Consider the following 27,188-nt stretch of genomic DNA (forward strand, 5'->3'; position numbering starts at 1 on the left):
TGTGTTTTTCTTACTCAATATGATGTGTCTTGCCTGGCACATAGCAGAGACACAATACATATTTTTGAGTGTTGAACAAATGAATGAATGTTGTGTTTTCTGTTCCTTTGTAAGCTCTTTGATCAAAGATTAAAGCTCTTTTTAACATCTGAATAGTGAATTAAGTTAATCATGTACCAAGAGATATCTCCCAACTAATACATTTCTCACTTGGTTATTAAACCACCATTATATTGGATTTCATTCATGGATAGGATTTTTTCTTTCATTCCTGCAAAAGCACATCTCACTTTCCTGTTCTACTCCCTACTTGTCAGGCAGTGAATGTGTGTCACTTGCTCTTCTCTGGGGCCTCCCTCTTTCTTAACACTCTTTTGCAATAATTGAGTCACTTTTTTTTTTTTAATTTTGTAGAAGTATAGTTGATTTACAGTATTGCCTTAATTTCTTTGGTACAGCGAAGAGACTCAGTTATACATCTATCATATATGTTATGTTTCTTGTTTTTTTCCATGTGATTTTTCATAAGAAATTGAATATAGTTCCCTGTGCTTTATAGTAGGTCTTTGTTTATCCATCCTATGTATAATAGTTTGCTCCTGCTAATCTCAAACTCCCAATCCTTCCCTCCCCAACCCCTTTTGCCCCTTGTAATCACAACATTTAAAAAGTTTTATTAAAAGAAAATTTTTATTAGAAAGATAGTGAAGGGTTTTTATCTACAAAGGCAAAATATAACTGAATAGAGATAAAATGCCTGCAAATATACCTGACAAATTATATTTGAGTGATTATTTTAATGGAGCATATTCTAAATATCTACCATTTAAATTCTAAAATTAAAAACTGCCTCAGCCATGAATTTAATACATTGATGACAAATATGTGAAAACATGATACCCACAACACTTAATGGCACTTTACATAGGTTATAAAAGATATATCTTGGTGCACACTGAAGACCGCGCTTCAGGAAAACAACCACAGCTGTGTCAAATGATGCTAACCGGCCAGCTAAGAGGAGGACTAAACGGTGACCGCTGGCTCTGACTCTCAGCAAGTACATCAGCTTCCAGGCCCAGAAGAAGCAGCTTCTCCAGGAGAACTTTCCTTGCCAGATCTCAGTGGGAATTAGAAGTTTCCCTTTAGTGCTCCTCTGGCACATGGCACTGATCTATGTAAGAGCATTTAGTCACTCAACAAAAATGTATCTATTATTTATTACTTGCCAAGTGCTACTCTAGGCTGATAACAAAAAGTCAAAAATCCTTTCCCATGGAGCTTTCATTTTAATAGGGGCGTGCAGGGGAACATGCAGTGAACAACGTTAAAAAGAAAATGTGTGTAGTATATTAGAAGGTACTAAGTGCTACAGAGGAAAATAACAGAAGGAAGGGGTTAGAGAGTGAAAGCAGCGGTCATTTAAAATAGCACGCTCAGCAAAGCCTCTCTGAGCAAAGAGCGAACCACAAGGACATCCCAGAAAAGAGTATTCCAGACAGAGGAAAAAAACACAGAAGCTCTAAGGCAAGAGCATGCCCGTTCTGCTCAAGGAATAGCACGGGAATCTGTGAGGCTGGTTCAGAACAAGGGAAAGGGAGAGTGTTAGGAGAGAAGCACAGAGAAGTGATGAGGCGAGGTGGCAGGTGGGCAATGGTCTTGTAGGTCATTGAAAAGACCTTAGCCTTTTCTCTGAATCAAATGGAGACCTTGGAGGGAGTTGAGAAGAATGACGTGAGATTACCCTGGTTTCTGCTTTGATAATAAACTGCAGAGGAGGGCACCAACAGAAGCAGAGAGCTAGTTAGTAGGCAACTGCAATAACAAAGGTGAGGCTGGGAAAACTTGTCCAAAGTAGAATGCCAAAGAAGGTCTTATCCAGCAAATACTATTGAAGAGGCAACCATTTCCTGCTTTCTGCAGGCTGAGAAGTAGAATCCTTGACCAATAGTACTATTCTGTTGTATTAATTGGGGCAGGCTAACTGCTGTATCAGATGAACTACAAAATTTCTGAGACTTAACAATATACATTTGTTTATAGCTCATATAAAGTCCCTCTCTTCCAAATGGTAATTTGAGAACTTAGGATCCTTCCACCTTGTGGCTTCACCAGTCAACAGAAGGCTTTAAAAAAAAAAACAAAAAACTGCCTCAGCCATGAATTTAATACATTGATGACAAATATGTGAAAACATGATACCCACAACACTTAATGGCACTTTACATAGGTTATAAAAGATATATATTGGTGCACACTGAAGACGAATTCATTAGGAGTGAGAAATGTGGACAAATCAACACAATATGTAAAGTCACTTTTTTCAGAATCACATATGTGGAAACTGAAGGGGGTAAGGACATGTTACTCCAAAATGGCATAAGGATTATTTGGCATAAGGATTATTTTGAGCTGAAGGCAAATGAATATCTACAGATACAGGAAGAATTCTCTTCCTTCTCCTTTTCTGTCTAAAAGTTGAGCATAAATTCCCTTTGTGAAGGTGTCCTCTGCTGTTTCAGTAAGCGGTGAGTGATCCTTATAAACAATCTGCATAGCAATCTTACTAAACAACCCTTATTTTCCTTTAGTACTCCTATATATTTCTTAGTCATTTTGCCTCAATCTGTTGCCTTTCAATGTCCAAATCTCCTTTCCTTTGCTAAAATGGTAGATAAACCCTTGAATCTAAGTGCCTCCTTGGGTTTCATGTATTTTTTTTGTGAACTCCTATGCACATAAGATGGAGAAGACAATGACACCCCACTCCAGTACTCTTGCCTGGAAAATCTCATGGGTGGAGGAGCCTACTGGGCTACAGTCCATGGGGTCGCTAAGAGTCGGACATGACTGAGCGACTTCACTTTCACTTTTCACTTTCATGCATTGGAGAAGGAAATGGCAACCCACTCCAGTGTTCTTGCCTGGAGAATCCCAGGGACAGGGGAGCCTGGTGGGCTGACGTCTATGGGGTCACACAGGGTCAGACACGACTGAAGTGACTTAGCAGTAGCAGCAGCATTCACATAAGACATTAATAAAATCTGTGTTTCTTTTCTCTTGTTAATCTGACTTTCATCAGTTGAATTTGTAGGCCACCAGAAAATGAATCTAAGAGGGTAGAGGACAGAACAAAATAATTTCAACACTGTCTGAGAGAAAGGAAAAGAATCACCATCTGAAATGTTTGGAAGCCTCTGCTTAGTGAGTCTTATTTCTGACTGTAGCTCCCAGTGTATCCAAAAGACCCTGATGCTGGGAAAGACTAAGGGCAGAAGGAGAAGGGGGTGACAGAGAGGAGAGGGTTGGATGGCATCACTGACTCAATGGACACAGGTTTGAGCAAACTCTGGGAGATAGTGAAAGACAGGGAAGCCTGGCATGCTGCTGTCCGTGGGGTCTCAAAAAGTTGGACATGACTTAGTGACTGAACAACAAATAGGGACCCCTGAATGGATCTTTCAGGATGGAAAATTCTTTGCTTCCTTATGAGCATAGAGTCAATGGAAAGGTAAAAATGCTAGAGAGAAGATGTAAGTGTGTTTTCAGGGCTTTGAATAGTTGGAGAAGTTTGGAATCTAGGGCAGGGGTGGGATTCACTTTCAGAAGGATGGAAGGACAAGGAATATGAGATGAATTATCGATAATAAAGACATGAAACTGATAACTGCTGATGGATCTTGTTTTTACAACAAAATAGAAGGCAAAGGCCTCTTGTTACATTGCTGGGAAGGAGGAGGTGTTGTATGAGGTTTTTGGTCCTCAGCATTTAGCCCTACAGTTGTCTATTATGGGTTAAATTGTCTGCCTCTAAATGTAGCCACATTCATATGTTGAGGTCCTAATTCTCAGGATGACAAAATGTGACTTTATTTGGAAATAAAGTCCCTGGAGATATAATTAGTGAAGATGATTTTATACTGGAGTTGAATGGGTCCCTAACCCAACATGACTTATGAAACAGGGGAAATGTGGACACAGACACACACAGAAGCAGATGATATAAAGAGACCCAGGGAAACAGCAGTTGACTAAAAGCCAAGGAGACATGCCTGGGATAGATCCTTGCCTCGAATCCCTTAGAAGGAACCAACCCTGCTTGTACCTGTACTTTGGGCTTGTAGCCTCCAGAACTATGAGAAAATAAATCTCGTTTTTTTAAATAACTCAGTTTGCAGTACTTTATCCTGCAAACCTAGCAAGCAATTATACTGGCTAGATGTGAAAGTGAACGTGTTAATCTCTCAGTCATGTTTGACTCTTTGCAACCCCAGGGACTGTAGCCTGCCAGGCTCCTCTGTCCATGGGATTTTTCCAGGCAAGAATACTAGAGTGGGTTGCCATTTTCCTCCTCCAGGGGATTGTCCCCATCCAGGGATTGAACCCAGCTCTCCTGGGTCTCTTTGAATTGCAGGCAGAGTCTTCACCTGTTGAGGCATTGCTGCTGCTGCTAAGTCGCTTCAGTCGTGCCCGACTCTGTGCGACCCCATGGTCTGCAGCCTACCAGGCTCCTCCATCCATGGGATTTTCCAGGCAAGAGTACTGGAGTGGGGTGCCATTGCCTTCTCCAGTTGAGGCATTAGGGAAGCCCTACGTGGAAATTTCTCTAGCTCTCAGTCCTGAGCGTCACTTCCTCACTTACCCATCCAATATATTGATTGAGTGGATGAATGGATCAATAAATTGAGTGGGTGGGGAAGTGACACTCAGGACTGAGAATTAGGGAAATTTCAGTCAGTCATTAGGTTATGCCAGAGGGTCAAAAGTGTTCTTAGACTTCAGTTAATGATTTGGAGAAAATAGTGAATTTGAAATAAAATGAAGACAACTTGAAGGAAGGAGATAGATAAATAGTTTAGAGGTAATGAGAAGGAACAAGACGAAGATAAATCCTTTTTCCTGTCCCATTGAATTAAAGAAGAATTGGAAAACATGAACCTTTAACAAAGTGAAGAGCTGGGGATGTGATAGGAAAGCACTCATTATTTTTGCTGTGTTAGATCTCATTTTCATTGATTTACCATTTAATTATTCAGGCAGGTCTCTTTCAAATACTGACATTCACAAAGCACTCACTGTCAAGCCTGGAGCCCAAACATGTAGGAACATACTAATTTTTCCTCCTTTGATAATTCTGGCACTCTTTTTGAATAAGTCCTTTGGATATTTTCCTGTTGCCTACCTTGATAAAATTTAAGTGTTTTTAGATGTCTCTCTTCTCATCTCTATAGGTGCTATGAACACAAAGTGACATACTGCAGGACCCAAGAGGAAGACACGAATGCTTTCCAGGTGGTAAATGTCAGAATTGAGCCTTTATGTTTCAAAGATGTGCTTTGTAGACAATATCTATAAAACTGAATAACAAGGGACAATGAGTGAATGATTTTGTTATTACAAATGGCAGAATATTAAGAAGTAAGTGAAAGTGAAAGTTGCTCAGTCATGTCTGACTCTGCGACCTCATGGACAGTTCAGTCCGTGGAATTCTCCAGGCCAGAATACTGGAGTGGGTTCTCTTTTCCTTCTCCAGGGGATCTTCCTAACTCAGGGGCTGAACCCAGGTCTCCCATATTGCAGGCAGATTCTTTACCAGCTGAGCCACACAAGTGGAGCCCAAGAATACTGGAGTGGGTAGCCTATCCCTTCTCCAGCAGATCTTTCTGATGCAGGAATCGAATCAGGGTCTCCTGCATTGCAGGTGGATTATATTATTTATGGTTTATGTAATATATTGGCATTTGGTCTCCCTAGGAAAATATTTACAAGATGATGGACTCAGGGAAGCAGGGTACCATGGTCATAAAGCTGCTGAAAGGATGCTTCATGTGATGTTATGATCCCAGGGGGTCCATGGACCCTGCAGCTTGTGCTTGTGGAGCTGTGCAGAGTTCTCAGGCAAGATCCTGATGACCCAAGGTGTTGCTCTTAACTGGGTGGGAATTCTTCTTATTGGGAAAGGCTTCTTATTTCTTATTTCCATCCCTCCACCACAGTTGCTATCCTCCTAGGGTTACAGAGCTAACTTAAAAAAAAATTGTCTTGAAGTCACATAATTTATATGTATCCAGGGGCATCATACAGAAGATATATGTTCAGTTCAGTTCAGTTCAGTCGTTCAGTTCAGTTGCTCAGTTGTGTCCGACTCTTTGCGACCCCATGAATCACAGCATGCCAGGCCTTCCTGTCCATCACCAACTCCCGGAGTTCACCCAGACTCATGTCCATTGAGTCAGTGATGCCATCCAGCCATCTCATCCTCTGTCATCCCCTTCTCGTCCTGCACCCAATCCCTCCCAGCATCAGAGTCTTTTCCAATGAGTCAACTCTTCGCATGAGGTGGCCAAAGTACTGGAGTTTCAGCTTCAGCATCATTCCTTCCAAAGAAATCCCAGGGCTGATCTCCTTCAGAATAGACTGGATGGATCTCCTTGCAGTCCAAGGGACTCTCAAGAGTCTTCTCCAAAACCACAGTTCAAAAGCATCAATTCTTTGGTGCTCAGCTTTCTTCACAGTCCAACTCTCACATCCATACATGACCACAGGAAAAACCATAGCCTTGACTAGATGAACCTTTGTTGGCACAGTAATGTCTCTGCTTTTGAATATGCTATCTAGGTTGGTCATAAATATATGTTAGTGAGTTATAATCATGGTGGACTCATTAGCTGGAAGATAAGTAATCTATGAGAAAAATTTAGTGTTAATATCCCATCATAGTTCAGATAGTTAACATAGTTTTTCCACTCTAAGTCATCTGGACCTAGTTCTTCTGTAGAAATGGGAGAGCTACCAAGAGACATCCTTTTATACAGGGTATAAGGGAAAACATGCTACACTGCCATGTGAGTAAGGGTTCTCCAGAGAAACAGAATCAATGGAGGGGGATGGGGGTAGAAGAGAGACAGAGACAGAATGATAAAGTGGAAATACAAACACACATACACACACACACACACACATACATACAGAGTTGCATTCTAGGGATCGGCTCATGTGATTATGGAGGCTGAAAAATCACTCAATTTGCCATCTGCATCTGGGGACCCAAGGTTACTGGTGATGTAGTTCAAAGACCCATGAGTCAGAGAATCAATGATGTAGATTAAAAGCTGAATTGCAAAGCCTGAAAACCAGGCATGCCAAGGGCTTGTTCCAACTGAGTCAGTCCCACAGAGAGGAAATCAACCTTCCTCTGCCTTTGTGTTCTCTTCAGGCCTTCAAAAGATTGAGAACACCTTCCCACGTTGAGGAAGGCCATCTGTTCATCTGTTTTACTCAGCTCACCAATTCAAATGCTAATCTCCTCCTGAAACACCTCCACAGACACACCCAGAAATCACATTTTACCAGCTGACTGGGCATCCCTGGTCAAGCTGGCACACAAAAGTAACCATCACAACCGCTCAACCCAAGAGTTAGGGATTGACACATACATTCTACTGTATTTAAATAGGTGAGCAACAAGGGCCTACTATATAGCGCAGGGAATTAAACTCAATACTCTGTAATAATCTAAATGGGAAATGAATCTGAAAAAGAATAAATTGTAAGTATATGTATATCTGACTCCTGGTGCTGTACACCCAAAACTAACACAACATTGTTAACCAATTATGCTCCAATATAAAATAAAATTTAAAGGTTGCTCTCTCCTTTTGAGATGGCCCACATTCTGTCTGTGGAGTGTGTTTCTCTCTAAATAAATCCACTTCTTAAAACAAAAGCAGAACAAAATCCTCAAAAATCTATGATTACCCAGCCATGAAGCTGCCTTCTCTTTAGAACTTGACCTCAGTCCGATGTTGCTGTCCAACCAGTCACTATGCTATGGTATATAGTTAACTTTTTATAGTTTTCCATGGCCACATGTATACCTCTTGTCCTGGTGTGGAGTTATATCTGTTTTTCACTCTCTCTCCCTCTTTAATCAGTATAATACCACCTGCCTTAGCCTGTTCCATGACTTTGGCCTACTGTGTCTTAGACACCCTTTTGTCACTCCCAAGGGGTCCATCAAATTGTAAGACACACAGTTGGGTCCTTGGAGAACTGAAGGAATCTGGTAAGAAACCAATGGAGTGCTTCTGCATATCAAGTTATTCATATTTATCACTCTAGCTAACATTTGTTGAGCATGTACTCTGTGACAAACACCAGAACCAAGGGTTTCCCATGTAATAGTAATTACAGGAAAGATATTACTATCCCCATTTTTTAGAAAAGGAAATTAAGACTTAGAGAATAAAGCAACTTGCTTAAAATCACATAGCTTCAGTGACATTTCAGTGGTTGGGATTTGAAACTAGTTCTGTCTAAATTTACAGTGTTATGCTTTTGACAAGGGAAGTATTCTTTGTTATTATTATCAATACATTTGGGAAACGGTGGCCTCAGTGCCAGAAGAGAGCAAATATCTCAGGAGATCCCTCTGAAAGTGAAAGTTGTTCAGTCGTGTCCGCTTCTTTGTGACCCCATGGACCATAGTCCATGGAATTCTTCAGGTCAGAATACTGGAGTGGTAATTGTTCCTGTCTCAAGGGGATCTTCCCAACCCAGGGATTGAACCCATGTCTCTTGCATTGCAGGCTGATTCTTTGCCAGCTGAGCCACCAGGGAAGCCCAAGAATACTGGCGTGGGTAGCCTATCCCTTCTCCAGGGGATCTTCCTGACCCAGGAATCAAACTGGGGTCTCTGGCATTGCAGGCAGATTCTTTACCAGCTGAGCTATCAGGGAAATCTGAGGATGGTCAGATGCTACCTCTTAAAAACTTAATGTCCTTCCTCAGATTGGTTTTAGGCATTCATTTAACTCTATCTCATATTCTTAGGCATATTTCCTGTAACTGTTTTCAGTTTTAGGTTGACTGTCCTTGTTCTATGTTTCCTTTGAAGGTTATGACACCAGTTTGACGTGGGGGAGTGCTTTGCTTTCATGTCTCTGCAACCTAAGATTAAAGGGATGGCTGAGGTTTCCTTTTTCCTGTTGAAAATTCTTAAAGAGATGGGAATATCAGACCACCTGACCTGCCTCCTGAGAAATCTGTAAGCAGGTCAAGAAGTAACAGTTAGAACTGGACATGGAACAAGAGACTGGCTCCAAATAGGGAAAGCAGTACATCAAGGCTGTATATTGTCACCTTGCTTATTTAACTTCTATGAAGAATAAATCATGCAAAATGCTGGGCTGGATGAAGCACAAGCTGGAATCAAGATTGCTGGGAGAAATATCAATAACCTCAGATATGCAGATGACACCACACTTATGGCAGAAAGCAAAGAAGAACTAAAGACCCTTTTGATGAAAATGAAAGAGGAGAGTGGAAAAGTTGGCTTAAAACACAACATTAAAAAAATAGATCATGGCATCTGGTCCCATCACTTCATGGCAAATAGATGGGGAAACAATGGAAACAGTGACAAACTTTATTTTGGGGGGCTCCAAAATCATTGCAGATGGTGACTGCAACCTTGAAATTAAAAGACGCTTACTCTTTGGAAGAAAAGTTATGACCAATCTAGACAGCACATTAAAAAGCATAGAAATTACTTTGTCAACAAAGGTCCATCTAGTCAAAGCTATGGTTTTTCCAGTGGTCATGTATGGTTGTGAGAGTTGGACCATAAAGAAAGCGGAGAGCCGAAGAGTTGATGCTTTTGAACTCTGGTGTTGGAGAAGACTCTTGAGAGTCCCTTGGACTACAAGGAGATCCAACCAGTCCATCCTAAAGGAAATCAGTCCTGAATATTCACTGGAAGGACTGATACTGAAGCTGAAATTCCAATCCTTTGGCCACCTGATGCAAAGAAATGATGCATTGGAAAAGACCCTGATGCTGAGAAAGATTGAAGGTGGGAGGAGAAGAGGATGACAGAGGATGAGATGGTTGGATGGCATCACCGACTCCATGGACATGAGTTTGAGTAAGCTCCAGGCATTGGTGGACAGGAAAGCCTAGCATGCTGCCATCCATGGGGTTGCAAAGAGCCCGACATGACTTAGCAACTGAACTGAACTGAGGTTTCCTTAAGCAATTGCTGCATGACCTGCCCTGGCCTTCAGCCCCATAAAGGATGTAAACTGGGGTGAACCTGGTTATTATTCCTAAGGTGACTTGAGAGTTTATATATGCATACATACTGGAAGCACAAAGATAAAACATGATAAATCTTTGCTAACCTTAAGATCTCTTCCTTTTCTTTAGGAATTGCACAAGAATCACGTGTGAAACTAAGGAAGGCCACACTGAGTAGTGCACCAGTTAAAATGCTTTGGTTTTATATTCATTAAAAAATTGAATATGGGGGGCAAATTGGATTTTTATAAAAGTTTTTTTCCAAAAAAATTCAAATAGCTGTATGAAAGCACTAGGTTAATTGTCCTCCTATTTCAATGAAATGATTCTCTGAAAAATGCATATCTTGTTTTGTTTACGAAGCTCTCTAGTATATTTTGTTTGGCTTTTTCTACCCGCTCCACTCAGCAAGTTGACCATCAGCTGTCTCTGACACATTGTTTTTCTCTCTGGGTTTTATTTATTTGTTATTTTTAAAGTTGTCGATCAGTGAGTTTCCCATTTAATTATTTATAGAGGTATTTATGTTAGCATGTGAAGTAAAGGCCATTTATTGTCTTTTAAAGTATCACCGCTGCCTTACTTGGTGCTTTGCTGTGCTGTTACTTTAGTTCTGTCCGACTCTGCGACCCTATGGACTATAGCCCACCAAGCTCCTCTGTCCATGGGATTCGCCTGGCAAGAATACTGGAGTGGGCTGCTGTGCTCTCCTTCAGGGAGTCTTCTTGACCCAGGGATTGAACCTGTGTCTCTTATGTGGCCTGCATTGGCAAGTGGGTTCTTTACCATTAGCATCCTACTTGGTAAATATGCACAATTCCCGGTTGTATATGTCAATAATATGTATTTCATGCATGGCTATCAGTTCTGCATGACCGATTACAGTCTGATATGGAGACTGGTCAGGACAAAACGAAACAGTACCAGAGAGTTTGGGGATGAGACACAGAGAGGAAAGCATGAGGTTACAAGTTGGAGAAAGAAAAAGGAGTTACATTGAATCTGAGAAAAGCAAGTACTATAAATTCAAAGGATCACACTGATATCAGAGTTAAGCGATGGTGACATCAAAGGTGTTATAGGAAGCTCTACTGTGGACCTGGAGGAGAAACTTGGAGGTGGTAATGTAATTAGAACAAGAGGCCAGGAAATAGGATTTAACAAAACAGGAATACAGAAACCAGAAAGTCTCAGAGTCCAATAACATTTGATGCGTCCACACAGATGTCTTCAGTTCAGTTCAGTAGCTCAGTCGTGTCCAACTCTTTGCAACCCCATGAATCGCAGCACACTAGGCCTCCCTGTCCATCACCAACTCCCAGAGTTCACTCAGACTCACGTCCATTGAGTCAGTGATGCCATCCAGCCATCTCATCCTCTGTCGTCCCCTTCTCCTCGTGCCCCCAATCCCTCCCAGCATCAGAGTTTTTTCCAATGAGTCAACTCTTTGCATGAGGTGCCCAGAGTACTGGAGTTTCAGCCTTAGCATCAGTCCTTCCAAAGAAATCCCAGGGCTGATCTCCTTCAGAATGGACTGGTTGTATCTCCTTGCACTCCAAGGGACTCTCAAGAGTCTTCTCCAACACCACAGTTCAAAAGCATCAATTCTTCGGCACTCAGCCTTCTTCACAGTCCAACTCTCACATCCATACATGACCACAGGAAAAACCATAGCCTTGACTAGACGAACCTTTGTTGGCCAAGTAATGTCTCTGCTTTTGAATATGCTATCTAGGTTGGTCATAACTTTCCTTCCACGGAGTAAGCGTCTTTTAATTTCATGGCTGCAGTCACCATCTGCAGTGATTTTGGAGCTCAGAAAAATAAAGTCTGACACTGTTTCCACTGTTTCCCCATCTATTTGCCATGAAGTGATGGGACTGGATGCCATGATCTTCGTTTTCTGAATGTTGAGCTTTAAGCCAACACAGATGTCTTACATGGATATAACTCCTCATTTCTGGAAATCAGTAGACTCTGTCTGAAAGCTGGATGGTATTGGGTTGGCCAAAAGTTCATTCAGGCTTTTCTGTAACAAACCTAATACTTCCCAGTCTAGAGAAAGGCATGGCATTGAGGATTTGGGAAAATAATTTAAATAAGGAGAAAGGTTAAGTAATGCTGGGTGTTTACTTCTTGACTGGCATATATTGAGGAATAATAATATAACATTGGTAACTGGTAAAGTTCACGTGGGAATTAATGGCATTAAATAAATATCAAATGCATTTTTGGTGTCAGATAATGGCTAAACTGTCTATGATCAGAGTTTCAATTATAAATATTTGCCCATCTTTTAAATAGTAATATTGGTCTTTGTTTTTTGATAATCTAAAATGTATCTCTGCAGTAGATAAAGAGGAAAGCATGAAATTACTACATAATTTCCAGTCTGAGGCTAGTATTCTCATGAAAACAAGCAGTCCATTTTCCCTATAGAACCCGTTCCTAATCAACACACATTGTCCTTGCTGTGTCAGAACTCTCCAATGTTGATGGCCAGGTGAGTTACCAGCCACTTGATGAGGTCAGCAATATGATTTGTGGGTGCAAAATAGGCAATTTTTGGAAAAGCCAGGTGCTGGTTTATGCAACTTGTCTGATGACAGACACAGCAGCTGGCCTAGAAAGGCAGACTTGGGAACACTACATGTGGATGTTTCCATAAACATGAATCGCTCTTGAAAAATATATTTGGCTTATTGGATGTGGATGTCTTCTTCCCCACCAGTGATGAATGTTTCCATTCACCAATGTCAGAAGACTAAATTTTACCATTAATCTTGGAAATCTCATAGAGCAGAGCTTTGAAAGAGGTATATGTGTTTACTTTAAAAAAAAGAGATTTTTGAAACTCTGGCAAGGGTCTTGAATGATAATTTGTATAAATTGGGATGCATTCATAGAAAAAGAGGCTATTGTGAAAACTACTGGGATTCTGAGATAATCCCAGTATTATGATACTAGATTAGTAAACTTACACTTCATTTCTCCCTCTCCCTCTGATTGAATTTACTGTGTTGACCTTATATGGGTCTTTTAATATCTTTGTACCTCAATTCTTCCTTGTGAACATGTAAATTAAGTGGACATAGTACAAATAAAAGTTTATGTCTCATCCTTGGAACTTTAGGTATTTCTTATAAACTAATGACACTGTCTATCTTCCAAATGAATTCATAAGCCAGTGAAGTTTCATAAGAATCAGACATGAAAATGGCATGCCCTGTTTATTCCTTGTTTGAAATGGAAATAACAGATAAATGGAATTTACTGTTCATTGACATTTCCCTCATGTCAATGGAAAATTGACACGTTCCAATTTTCTTGAGCAAAATAGAATTACTCCTTTCAAATGACTTTTCAAGAATCATTTGAATTTTCTCATTGTGTTTCACTGTAAATAAATCATGTGTTTTTAAATAGGCCCTCCTAAATATTTTGGGCTTCCCTGGTTGCTCAGTTGATAAAGAATCTGCCTGCAATGCAGGAGATCACCTGCAATGCAGGAGGCCTGGGTTCGATCCCTGGGTCAGGAAGATCCCCTGGAGAAGGACATGGCAACATGCTCCAGTATTCTTGCTTGGGAAATCCAATGGGCAGAGGAGCCTGGAAGGCTACAGTCTATGGGGTCGCAAGAGTTGGACACAACTTAGCGACTAACCACCACCACCTATATATTTTATAAACAAATTTTGTCTTTTAGATTGAGTTGGTGGTATTTTAGAGTAATGATTTGGCTCTGAGATCACTCTCTAAAATTTAAACTAAGAGTATAGTACTTTTCAAGAATCATCCTTGATAAAATTAATAATAAGCTGTTTTATGGACTTTCCCTCAATTTGTAATTAAAATTTACTAACATATTTGGTACAATTTTAATAGTGTTAAAATTTTACTAACACGATTTACTAATTCAGCATCTCTTGTTAATATAAGGACAAGGAGATTGGAAGCTTCCTGTTTGTTATGTCTTATTTCTGTAGTTGCCATAGCCTGGAAGAGATGGTCTGTGAAACACAAAGGCTGGATGCAAAGTGACCTGAAGCAAATACCTCTAATAATGCAGTGGTCCAGACAGGTTACTAATGCTGAGATACTTATCAGAGTTTGCTGTCCGACTTATCTTCAAAGTTAGGCTGTAGTTTATGCTGGTCATGAACTTTATTAGTGCTTCTTTTGTATCTAAGCCTCACAAACTATTTCAGTGTGATTCTTCCAAATTGCAAAGTGTTTTAAATAAGAAAACTATGTGTAGCTTAAATTAGATAAAAACAAGCTTATTCTTATTGGTGGTATGAATCTGATAGTCTATTATTGAGTTGTGTTGTCTTTGAGTCTTAGTCATATGGCTCATGGTGAGAACTCACCTCAAGATCTCCAATTTACAGGGCTTAAAATCCATCCTATTGAGACAGCCTGAGACCTGGGACCCTTTGCTGCAGTGCTGCAGTGCTTGCACCTAGATATACCTCTCCTCGAGCAATGAAATATATTCATGAAAATGAATGAAATGAAAAAATTCTATGGGACCAAAAATGCATGCATGTGCAGTTGGGGCAAATTCTGGATCCCAAAGATACAAAGAGATCAAACAATCCAACTGCCACTTTTGAAGAACCTGGAGCAAAAATTGGGTGTTGGAGAAAAAGCAGGGTGCTGTTCATGCCCCATGGAAAAAACACCTCTTAAGGGTTGGGCAGACCACTTAAGTCATCCCTCCAGCCTGACCCCTGGACATAGCCCTATTCTCAGGCCATATAAGGAATAAGTTGCCCCCTCCTGGGGAGTGAGTGAGCAAGGGAACCTGTTGGTTGTTCTTACCCTTCAGTGCTGCAGTAGAGGCCCCAATAAAGCCTTGCCTGAATTTCTTGTCTGGCCTCTGATCAATTTCTATTGATTCAGTTCAGTTCAGTTGCTCAGTCGTGTCTGACTCTTTGCAACCCCATGAATCGCAGCACGCCAGCTTCCCTGTCCATCACCAACTCCCAGAGTTCACTCAGACTCATGTCCATCAAGTCAGTGATGCCATCCAGCCATCTCATCCTCTGTCATCCCCTTCTTCTCCTACCCCCAATCCCTCCCAGCATCACAGTCTTTTCCAATGAGTCAACTCTTCGCATGAGGTGCCCAAAGTACTGGAGTTTCAGCTTTAGCATCAGTCCTTCCAAAGAAATCCCAGGGCTGATCTCCTTCAGAATGGACTGGTTGGATCTCCTTGCAGTCCAAGGGACTCTTAAGAGTCTTCTCCAACACCACAGTTCAAAAGCATCAATTCTTCGGCACTCAGCCTTCTTCACAGTCCAACTCTCACATCCATACATGACCACAGGAAAAACCATAGCCTTGACTAGACGAACCTTTGTTGGCCAAGTAATGTCTCTGCTTTTGAATATGCTATCTAGGTTGGTCATAACTTTCCTTCCAAGGAGTAAGCATCTTTTAATTTCATGGCTGCAATCACCATCTGCAGTGATTTTGGAGCCCCCCAAAATAAAGTCTGACACTGTTTCCACTGTTTCCCCATCTATTTCGCATGAAGTGATGGGACTGGATGCCATGATCTTCATTTTCTGAATGTTGAGCTTTAAGCCAACTTTTTCACTCTGCACTTTCACTTTCATCAAGAGGCTTTTTAGTTCTGCTTCACTTTCTGCCATAAGGGTGGTGTCATCTGCATATCTGAGGTTATTGATATTTCTCCCAGCAATCTTGATTCCAGCTTGTGTTTCTTCCAGTCCAGCATTTCTCATGATGTACTCTGCATATAAGTTAAAGAAGCAGGGTGACAATATACAGCCTTGACATACTCCTTTTCCTATTTGGAACCAGTCTCTTGTTCCATGTCCAGTTCTAACTGTTTCTTCCTGATCTGCATACAGATTTCTCAAGAGGCAGGTCAGGTGGTCTGGTATTCCCATCTCTTTCAGAATTTCCCACAGTTTGTTGTGATCCACACAGTCAAAAGCTTTGGCATAGTCAATAAAGCAGAGATAGATGTTTTTCTGGAACTCTCTTGCTTTTTCCATGATCCAGAGGATGTTGGCAATTTGATCTCTGGTTCCTCTGCCTTTTCTAAAACCAGCTTGAATATCTGGAAGTTCATGGTTCATGTATTGCTGAAGCCTGGCTTGGAGAATTTTGAGCATTACTTTACTAGCGTGTGAGATGAGTGCAATTGTGGGGTAGTTTGAGCATTCTTTGGCATTGCCTTTCTTTGAGATTGAAATGAAAACTGACCTTTTCCAGTCCTGTGGCCACTGCTAAGTTTTCCAAATTTGCTGGCATATTGAGTGCAGCACTTTAACAGCATCATCTTTCAGGATTTGGAATAGCTCAACTGGAATTCCATCACCTCCACTAGCTTTGTTCGTAGTGATGCTTTCTAAGGCCCACTTGACTTCACATTCCAGGATGTCTGGCTCTAGGTGAGTGATCACACCATTGTGATTATCTGGGTCGTGAAGATCTTTTTTGTATAGGTCTTCTGTGTATTCTTGCCACCTTTTCTTGATATCTTCTGCTTCTGTTAGGTCCATACCATTTCTGTCCTGTATCGAGCCCATCTTTGCATGAAATGTTCCCTTGGTATCTCTAATTTTCTTGAAGAGATCTCTAGTCTTTCCCATTCTGTTGTTTTCCTCTATTTCTTTGCACTGATCACTGAGGAAGGCTTTCTTATCTCTTCTTGCTATTCTTTGGAACACTGCATTCAGATGCTTATATCTTCCCTTTTCTCCTTTGCTTTTCGCTTCTTTTCTTTTCACAGCTATTTGTAAGGCCTACCCAGACAGCCATTTTGCTTTTTTGCATTTCTTTTCCATGAGGATGGTCTTGATCCCTTGATGGTCACGAACCTCATTCCATAGTTCATCAGGCACTCTCTCTATCAGATCTAGGCCCTTAAATCTATTTCTCACTTCCACTGTATAATCATAAGGGATTTGATTTAGGTCATACCGGAATGGTCTAGTGGTTTTCCCTACTTTCTTCAATTTCAGTCTGAATTTGGCAATAAGGAGCTTATGATCTGAGCCACAGTCAGCTCCTGGTCTTGTTTTTTTGTTGACTGTATAGAGCTTCTCCATCTTTGGCTGCAAAGAATATAATCAATCTGATTTTGGTGTTGACCATCTGGTGATGTCCATGTGTAGAGTCTTCTCTTGTGTTGTTGGAAGAGGGTGTTTGCTATGACCAGTGCATTTTCTTGGCAAAATTCTATTAGTCTTTGCCCTGCTTCATTCCGTATTCCAAGGCCAAATTTGCCTGTTACTCCAGGTGTTTCTCGACTTCCTACTTTTGCATTCCAGTCCCCTATAATAAAAAAGACATCTTTTTTGGGTGTTAGTTCTAAAAGGTCTTGTAGGTCTTCATAGAACCATTCAACTTCAGCTTCTTCAGCGTTACTGGTTGGGGCATAGACTTGGATTACTGTGATATTGAATGGTTTGCCTTGGAAACAAACAGAGATCATTCTGTTGTTTTTGAGATTGCATCCAAGTACTGCATTTCAGACTCTTTTGTTGACCATGATGGCTACTCCATTTCTTCTGAGGGATTCCTGCCCGCAGTAGTAGACATAATGGTCATCTGAGTTAAATTCACCCATTCCAGTCCATTTGAGTTCACTGATTCCTAGAATGTCGACATTCACTCTTGCCATCTCTTGTTTGACCACTTCCAGTTGGCCTTGATTCATGGACCTGACATTCCAGGTTCCTATGCAATATTGCTCTTTACAGCATCGAACCTTGCTTCTATCACCAGTCACATCCACAGCTGGGTATTGTTTTTGCTTTGGCTCCATCCCTTCATTCTTTCTGGAGTTATTTCTCCACTGATCTCCAGTAGCATATTGGGCACCTACTGACCTGGGGAGTTCCTCTTTCAGTATCCTATCATTTTGCCTTTTTATACTGTTCATGGGGTTCTCAAGACAGGAATACTGAAGTGGTTTGCCATTCCCTTCTCCAGTGGACCACATTCTGTCAGATCTCTCCACCATGACTCGCCCATCTTGGGTTGCCCCATGGGCATGGCTTAGTTTCATTGAGTTAGACAAGGCTGTGGTCCATGTGATTAGATTGACTAGTTTTCTGTGAGTATGGTTTCAGTGTGTCTGCCCTCTGATGCCCTCTTGCAACACCTACCGTCTTACTTGGGTTTCTCTTACCTTGGGCGTGGGGTAAATCTTCACGGCTGCTCCAGCAAAGCGCAGCCATTGCTCCTTACCTTGGACGAGGGTTATCTCCTCACCGCCACCCTCCCTGACCTTCAACGTGTGATAGCTCCTCCAGGCCCTCCTGCGGTCATGGGGTTGCTCCTCCCAGCCGCCTCCCCTGGCCTCGGAGGCGGGGTAGCTCCTCCCGGCCGCCTCCCCTGACCTCGGACGCGGACCTGGGGTAGCGCCTCTCGGCTGCCGCCCCTGACCTCGGACTTGGGTAGCTCCTCTCAGCCGTTTCTGTGCCGTTGCAGCCTGGCACTCTTGGCTGCTGCCCCTGACTTCTGACGTGGGGTAGCTCCTCTCAGCCGCGCTTTAGTGCGCCAGTCGCAGCCGCCTGCGCTTTATTGATTGGGGAAGGCTAAAAACCCTTTATCCTAAAAGTTTTTCTTTGCCCTGAAACCACACTTTTATCACAAACAGGTGCCAGAGATGCTTTCTGCTTCCTGTGTTTTCTTTCCTTGACATGTTAATACTCTGCTCTGCTTCTCCTTTCTGAGTCCCTCTTGCTCCATCTCTGGGTCTCTCTGTTCATCGGTCTAGGTCTTTTTCTCAGTTTGTGATGGGCTGCAGGAATCAGCACCTCTCCTCTACCTGCTACCCATTCTGACCCATGTGTCTACCAGAAGTGAAGTGAAGTGAAGTGACTCAGTCGTGTCCGACTCTTTGCGACCCCATGGACTGTAGCCTACTGGGCTCCATCCATGAGATTTTCCAGGCAAGAATACTAGAGTGGGTTGCCATTTCCTTCTCCAGAGGATCTTCCTGACACAGGGATTGAACCCGGCTCTCCCGCACTGCAGGCAGACAGACACTTTACCGTCTGAGCCACCAGGGAAGCCCCTGGTGTCTACCAGAGGGCTGGGTAATTGCTATTATACATTTGGAAAGAAATTCAGAGGGCAGTTTTTTATTTTTTAAAAAGATTTTTTGATGTGGGCCATTAAAAAAATCTTTTTTGAATTTGTTAAAATATTGCTCCTGTTCTGGTTTTTTGGCCACGAGGCATGTGGGATATGAACCTGAACTTCCTGCATTGGAGGGTAAAGTGTTAACCACTGGACTGCCTGGGAAGTCTCAATTTTTTACTTTTCTTTTACTGTTTTATGTTATATGAATTTTATTGTTTGGAGTTGAACATTTTGATTAGAGGGCTTCCCAGGTGGTGCTAGTGGAAAAGAACCTGCCTGCCAATGCAGGAAACATAAGAGATGCAGGTTCGATCCCTGGGTCAGGAAGAGTCCCTGGCAAAGGAAATGGCAACCGACTCCAGTATTCTTGCCTGGAGAATCTCATGGACTTAGGAGCCTGGGGGTCTACAGTCCATGGGGTCTCGAAGAGTTGGACCTGACTGAAGTGACTGAGCACGCAGCATGCATTTTGATGACAATGTATACAAATAAAGTAGGAAAGATATTTCAGTTTACATGATGGGGATGAACACATGAACTTTTTGTGACGCTGGATGTCTTCAACACTACTGTAGTCTGCACTTAAAGAAATAGGACAGGAATATCACCATCATGTTTAATGCCTACATATTAAGTGCTCATTGTAAGGTATGAGAACTTGTGTAACACAGGTCCCCACTCTCTAGGAATTTACAATCTGGTTGATTAAAAAAAGACAAAAAGCTTCATGACAGTTAGAGAATTTGTACATTTTAACTTGGAACTTCCCCACTTTCTTCAATGTTGCTCCTGAAAAACTATATATATATATATGTTTATGTATATGTAATGCACACAACTTGATGAGTTTGGAGACAAGTGTACACCTATGAAAACATCACCACAATTTATGCCATAAACATATTAATCACCTATCAATCACCTCCAAACTTCAATCCTATTTTTTTATTAATTAGTATTCTTTTGTGAAAAATTCTTGGGTACATAATCCTTGTTTCCATGGTTTCCTGAGACTGGATTTGTTCATTTCCATCCTAATGACCTGGGTTTGCTCTGTGTCTGCATTTGGTCACCATCAGCTTGGTTCACTTGGGTCATCTTAAGGCGTGTGTTCCTTCATTCACTGAGGTCACTTCATTGAGTGACCCCAGTCACTCTTTGTGCTCTGTTCCAGCCTTTGTATCTGTCTTGCAGTTTTGTTGCTTTCCATGGTCTTGGTTCTGTTTGATAAGACTTTTCCTTTTGGTCTTGAATGTTCTTTCCTTGAAAGTCTCAGTCTGTCCTGGGTAATAACTGCCCACTAACTTGTTTGCACTCCAGTCCTGCGCATCCCTTCAGCTGTCACAGTGCTCTCTCCACACACAATTTCCTGCACATGTATAATATGATCTTTCATCTATTGGCTTCTACCTTCATCTTCATCTGCTCTCCAAATGCACCATTTTTTCTGCCATCTTGCACTGTTTATTGTCATCCTAGCAAGTCCATATCCTGGCACTATTTGAGAGAGCCAGACATGGTGTGGGCATTCTCATCTGAGGCAAAAGGGAAAACCACACAAAGGCAAAACAAAGTAATGAACAAAATACATGAAAAGAATTCTTCAACAAAGAAATATGAAAAACCAAACATAGAGAAAACAGTAAGATACCTACATAGTCAAGTGATGCTACTGAGAATAAAACATCAATTTCAGTTATCAAATTGATTGCTGTTCAGTCACTAAGTCATGTCCGACTGTGACCCCATGAACTACAGTACACCAGGTTTCCCTGTCCTTCACTGTCTCCTGGAGCTTGCTAAAACTCATGTCCGTTGAATCAGTGATCAACCATCCAACCAGTGAGTCAGCCATCCAACCATCTCATCCTCTGTTGTCCCTTTCTCTTGTCCTCAATCTTTCCCAGCATGAGGTTCTTTTCTAATGAGTGGGCTCTTCACATCAGGTGGTCAAAGTATTGGAGCTTCAGCTTCAGCAACAGTTCTTCCAGTGAATATTCAGGGTTGATTTTCTTTAGGATTGACTGGTTTGTATGCTCTACAAAACTTTAAAATGATAAATCCAAGTATCAGTGATCTGTGATAGTTTTAATGGTACCTGGATGTTTGTCCAGCAGGTAGGGTAAGACATACAGACACAGAAATGACTGTCATGAAGGAAGAAGTTTCTGCTATGCTCATAACCCCCTGGACACAGGAGGCCTGGCTGCCATGCAGGGCACAGATGGAAGCACCAGGGCAAGATGAGCAGACAGAGAGGAGCTGTGGGGTAGAAGACTTTACTGTGGTTTTCCTGGGAAGGAACAGACAAGGTAAGCAAGCTAAGCAGTTTTGGAGTTGGACACTTTGAATAACTTTGGTGGGCTCATGGCTGCTAGAGTGAACCCTAGTTGTCCAGTAACTGGTCTTGGGGTGATTAGGATAGGGGGATAGCATTCCCACACAGCAAGAGCCTGATAAAAGCAGGCAGAAGAGAATATGACTCAACTTGATTTGTTTTCATATTAAAGACATACTTCCAGGCAACCCTTTACTCTCTCTAGGAATTAGATAACCTGGAATTAGTGACTCCTCCCCATCAGCAAAGCCCCGGATGCTAGAACATCAAGAATACAGAAAGTAAGAAAATACAGTCAACGCAATGAATGTGGATGATCTGGTATACATACTGTAAACAATTATTTTCTCTCTTAAATCATCAACTTTCTCTCTATGGAGGAAAAAAAGAACTTAGAATTGCTAGAAGAGTCTTGCAATAAAAGTTAGAGGACTTTCACCATCTGATTTCTACAATTACTGTAAAGCTACAGTAATAGAGACAGAGAGGAACTGACATGAGGATATACAAAGAAATCAATGAAACAGAATGGACAGGCCACAAACAGACACCCAGACATCAATTGCTTTTTGAAAAGTTGCCAGCTCAATTTAACTCAATGGACAAAGAAAGTCTTTTCAACAAATGGGGCTGAAATAACTGGTAAATATCTGGGGAAAAAGTAAACCTTGACACTCGTCTCACACTTCACACAATGCACTCAAAATTAACTTGAGTGAAGTATGAACCTAACTTAAAAACTAAACTTATAGTTTCTAGAGGAAATAAAAACTTCTACCATGCAAATGAACACTTTTACAATATCTTCATGATCTCAGGGTAGGCAAAAACTTCTTAGAGAGGGCAATGAATCCAGTAACTATCATAGGATGAAAATGAAGAACTTTACTTCATTGAAATAAATATCTAAAGAACAGTAGCTCAATAACAGCCCAACACAAATGAGCAAAGCTCTTGAACAGACACCTCACTAAAGAGGTTACAGAATGAGTTACCAAGGAAATGCAAATTAAGTCCACAATGAATTCATGTGTTACTCCCACTGAAATGGTTGAAACTAAGAAGACTATGCTAAGTCACTTCAGTCGTGTCCGACTCTGTGTGACCCCATAGACGGCAGCCCATCAGGCTCCCCCGTCCCTGAGATTCTCCAGGCAAGAACACTGGAGTGGGTTGCCATTCCCTTCTCCAATGCAGGAAAGTGAAAAGTGAAAGTGAAGTCACTCAGTCGTGTCCGACTCTTAGCAACCCCGTGGACTGCAGCCTACCAGGCTCCTCCGTCCATGGGATTTTCCAGGCAAGACTACTGGAGTGGGGTGCCATTGCCTTCTCCGAAGAAGACTGGTAGCACCAAATAATAGTGATGAAGAACTCTCACTTTGGAGATATGTGACTGTTGGTTTGAAACCTTTGGAGTTTGCCAGATGAAATTCAAAGCTGGCCCCTGGACACAGAAGTCAGGGAGAGACTGAAGGAAAAGGCAGAACTCTCCAGATTGGTAGACAATAAAGTAACTTTAACAAACAAGGAGACCTACATAAGATGTTGTCTTGGACTCTGTGAGATGAGTTGATCCCTGGAATCTTTTTTGTTTTTAATTAACTATTAATTTTGGGGCTTTCTCTAGTTTCAGGAGCAGGGGCTACTCTTTGTTGCAGTGCACGAGCTTCTCATCGTGGTGGCTTCTCTCACAGTGGAGCAATGGCTCTAGGGCGCATAGGCTTCAGTAGTTGTGACACATGGGCTTTGTGGTTGTGGCTCTTGGGCTCCAGAGCACAGGCTCAGTAGTTGCGGCAGGCAGGCTCCATAGTCATGGCACATGGGCTTTGTTGCTTCAAGGCATGTGGAATCTTCCTGGACCAGGGATAGAACCTGTGTCCCCTGCATTGGCAGGTGGATTCTTATCCACTGGACCACTAAGGAAGTCCCCCCTCAAAGTCTCAAAGTTTATATACAGGCCTTAACAGGGTTCTTTCATGTATTCGGTCTGGCAATACATTACTCTCTCAAGGCTGCATCCTTGAAGTATCTCTTAGTATAGGAACAGTGGGCAGAACCTATGTTCCAAGGTTGGGAGGGGATGAGGGGTATTGGTCATGTCCTCTCAATGACCTCCTCCAACAGGTAGTTTTATATAAAATTAAACATGCTGCTGCTAAGTCGCTTCAGTTGTGTCTGACTCTGTGCAACCCCATAGATGGCAGTCCACTAGGCTCCCCTGTCCCTGGGATTCTCCAGGCAAGAACACTGGAGTGGGTTGCCATTTCCTTCTCCAATGCATGAAAGTGAAAAGTGAAAATTGAAACTGAAGTCGCTCAGTCACATCCAACTCCTAGCAACCCCATGGACCGCAGCCTACCAGGCTCCTCTGTCCATGTGACTTTCCAGTCAAGAGTACTGGAATGGGTTGCCATTGCCTTCTCCATAGATTTTTTTAATGGCATTTTACAACCTGGTAATTCTACTTTTAAGTATTAATATTTACCCAAGATATTGAAAGCACATGTCCACAAATAGTTGCATAAGAATGTTCAAATCAGCATTATGCATAGTAGTCTAAAACTAGAAACAACCCAAATGTTCATCCACAGGAAGATAGATATACTTACACTGCAGTCTACTCACATGATGTATTATGAACCAGTAACAAAAAGAAACAATCTACTGATGTATGTAAAAGCATGAGCAAATCTCAAAAATCTTGTGTTCAGCAAGAGAAGCCAAACAAAAAGATTACACAGTGCCTGGAAGTGACACATGTCAATCCTGCCCCTAATCAATTGGTAAAAGCAAAGATGGCTCCATCTGTATCCAACAAGGCAGAGGATGTATAATTACTCTATGGGGGGAGAATTGCAAATTTGAGAAATAATTCAATTGAACACACTTAGATTATAATATGGGAACAACCTCCATAGTACAAAAATTCTTGCTTTGTGTTTTGATTTCTTTCTTTTTTTTTTTTTGCCATGTTTTAATTTATCTTTTGACTAGGTTTTGGCAATGCAGACTGAAAATATAGTTGTTTTGTTCTTGGTCTTATACTTAAGTGAAATCAATACTGCTGATCTTTCTGCAGTGTGATGGTTGTTTAGTGCTTTAGTCACTTAGTCATGTCCAACTCTTGTGACCCTATGGACAGAGGAGTCTGGCAGGCCACAGTCCATGGGATTCTCCAGGCAAGAATCCTGGACTGGGTTCCCGTTTCCTTCGCCAGGGGATCTTCCCAACCCAGGGATTGAACCCAGCCATCCTGTATTGTAGGCAGATTCTTTACCAACTGAGCTACAAGAGGTAACTTTTCTATTCATTACTTGTTTGGCTGAAGTTTATCTTCTAGTAGGTTTAAGTGAATTTAGTTCTCTGAGTTTTAAAATATTGAAAAGTATTTTTCAGTTGTCTTTATACTTGAATGACAGTTGGGCTGTGTATAAAATTCTTGAGTTGTATGTGTATAAATTCGGTTGTCTGTATATAAAATTCTTTGTTTGAGGGTTTTGTGAGTGTTATTCTACTGTCTTCTAACAGTAAATGGTTTTTTCTAGAGAAGTCACAGTTAGCCAGAATTCTTACTATGGAAGTCACTAGATCATTTTGCTTAGACGTATTTCTCTAATTTAGTTTTAGTACAGTTGAAAATGCAGATGTTGATAGTGCCTCAGTGTTGTGAGGAGATACTACCTGCAAAACATAAATATAAATGGTTATTATTACTATCATAATTTATTAACGTGGTTCTATTTTCTCGTGGAAATACTCCTTTCAATCATTTGCTCCTTTTATTTCTGGAACATTTCCTTAAGTTATTTTTTCCCCCAAGTTCTCTGATTTTCTTCTTTGGTAACACTATATATATGCAAATGTTGGATCTCCTTCACCTATTTTCCTAAACTACCATTTCCTTTCTAATGTTTAAAAATCCTTGCTCTTTTAATTTTATTCGTTTTTTGTATAACTGTTCTCTAGTTTCTTTTTTAAAAATTATTTACTTATTTGGGTGCCTCTAGTCTTAGTTGTACCATGTGGGATCTTTCATTGCAGCCCACAGATTCTCTGGTTGTGGCATATGGGCTCAGTATTTGCCCACATGGGCTTAGTTGCTCTGCAGCAAGTGGGATTTTAGCTCTCCGACCAGGGATCAGACTTATGTTCCCTGCATTGCAAGGCTGATTCTTAATCATTGGACTACACAGGAAGTCCCTGTGCTCTATTTTCTTACTGTGTATTATTTTTTGTTGTGGTGCTTCCAATTCGATTCTCATTCCTGTGATGACTTTTTTTCCCCCTTGCACTTCTTTTTTGAGCTCATCTATCTTATTTTCCACCTTCAACTGTTTTGCCACGAGTGCTCTGAATTCTAGTATCTCTGATTTGTCTTTTCATTTTAAACAGGCATTTGCTTCCTTATGCTTTTCATATAAAGCACCTTGTATTTGGCTGCAGTTTTAATTTTCTCCATGTCATTGTTTCTTCTGTAACTAGTCTGCATACCATTTATTTTCCTTGTTGCTTTCCCCTTTAAAAAACAGATCTTATACAGTTTCCTTTTTTCATTATTTTTTATTTTTGAAAGGTGAATTGTTTCTGAACTGTTCCAGAATTGCTCTTTTCAGGGGAGTTTGATAAAGAGAATTCTGTATCTGCCATGGGGCTAAATACATTCTTTTTGCTTTTATTCCTTTCTAGTCAATTAAAAATAGCACTGTAGTCTGATTTTAATCAACCTTATCTCCCACTCAGGTGGTTGCCCAAATCTAGCTTGTCTGGGTGTTTTCTAAATTACCTCCACTGTCTGAGATATTTTACACTTGATAGCAAATACAACCCAGAGAGACTCTTACTATTTGCCTAAACATGTCATTTATCTTGTTTCAAGTATGAAATCGTTCCTAAAACGATGCCAGGGCATGCCATGCACTTTATCTCACAAATACCCTACCCAGCGTTTGTGAGATTTTCAGCAGTGGTTGTTCTCTTTGCATTTTTCTGTACTTCCTGTCTGTCTCAATTTCTTGTCCACTTTTTTTGTTTTTTGTTTTATGATTTGGAGGATTAAATTTCTCTAGTTTAATCAAAGGTGGATTTATATTTCTATTTCTCACCTATTTATAGAAGGGGCAATGCTTCATCTATTTATGATGAAATCTGAGGTTACTCTGGGCTCATATTGCTAGATCCCAATCTGTCAAGGTGCTTTACAGTGTTATATTAGTTTCTGCTGTGCAGCCAAAGTGAATCAGCTATGCCTACACATATATCCACTTTTTAAGATTTCCTTCTCATTTAGGTCATCATAGAGTACTGAGTAGGGTTCCCTGTGCTATACGGTAGGTTCTCATTACTTATATATTTTATATGCACAGTAGTGTATACATGTCAATTCCAATATCCCAATTCATCCCACCCACCTTCCCCCACTTGGTGTCCATGCATTTGGTCTCTTTGTGTGTGTCTCTATTTCTGCTTTGCAAATAGGTTTATCTGTACCATTTTCCTAGATTATACATATATGCTTTAATATACCATAATCGTTTTTTGCTTTCTGACTTACTTCTCTTTGTATGACAGTCACTAGGTCTATCCTTTGCTCCTCACCATGTGTGGGTGCATATATCCAATCAATATCTATATGTGTCTTTAT

The sequence above is a fragment of the Bos javanicus genome, chromosome 17 (genome assembly GCF_032452875.1).
Source record: "Bos javanicus breed banteng chromosome 17, ARS-OSU_banteng_1.0, whole genome shotgun sequence".
Lineage (NCBI taxonomy): Eukaryota > Metazoa > Chordata > Mammalia > Artiodactyla > Bovidae > Bos > Bos javanicus.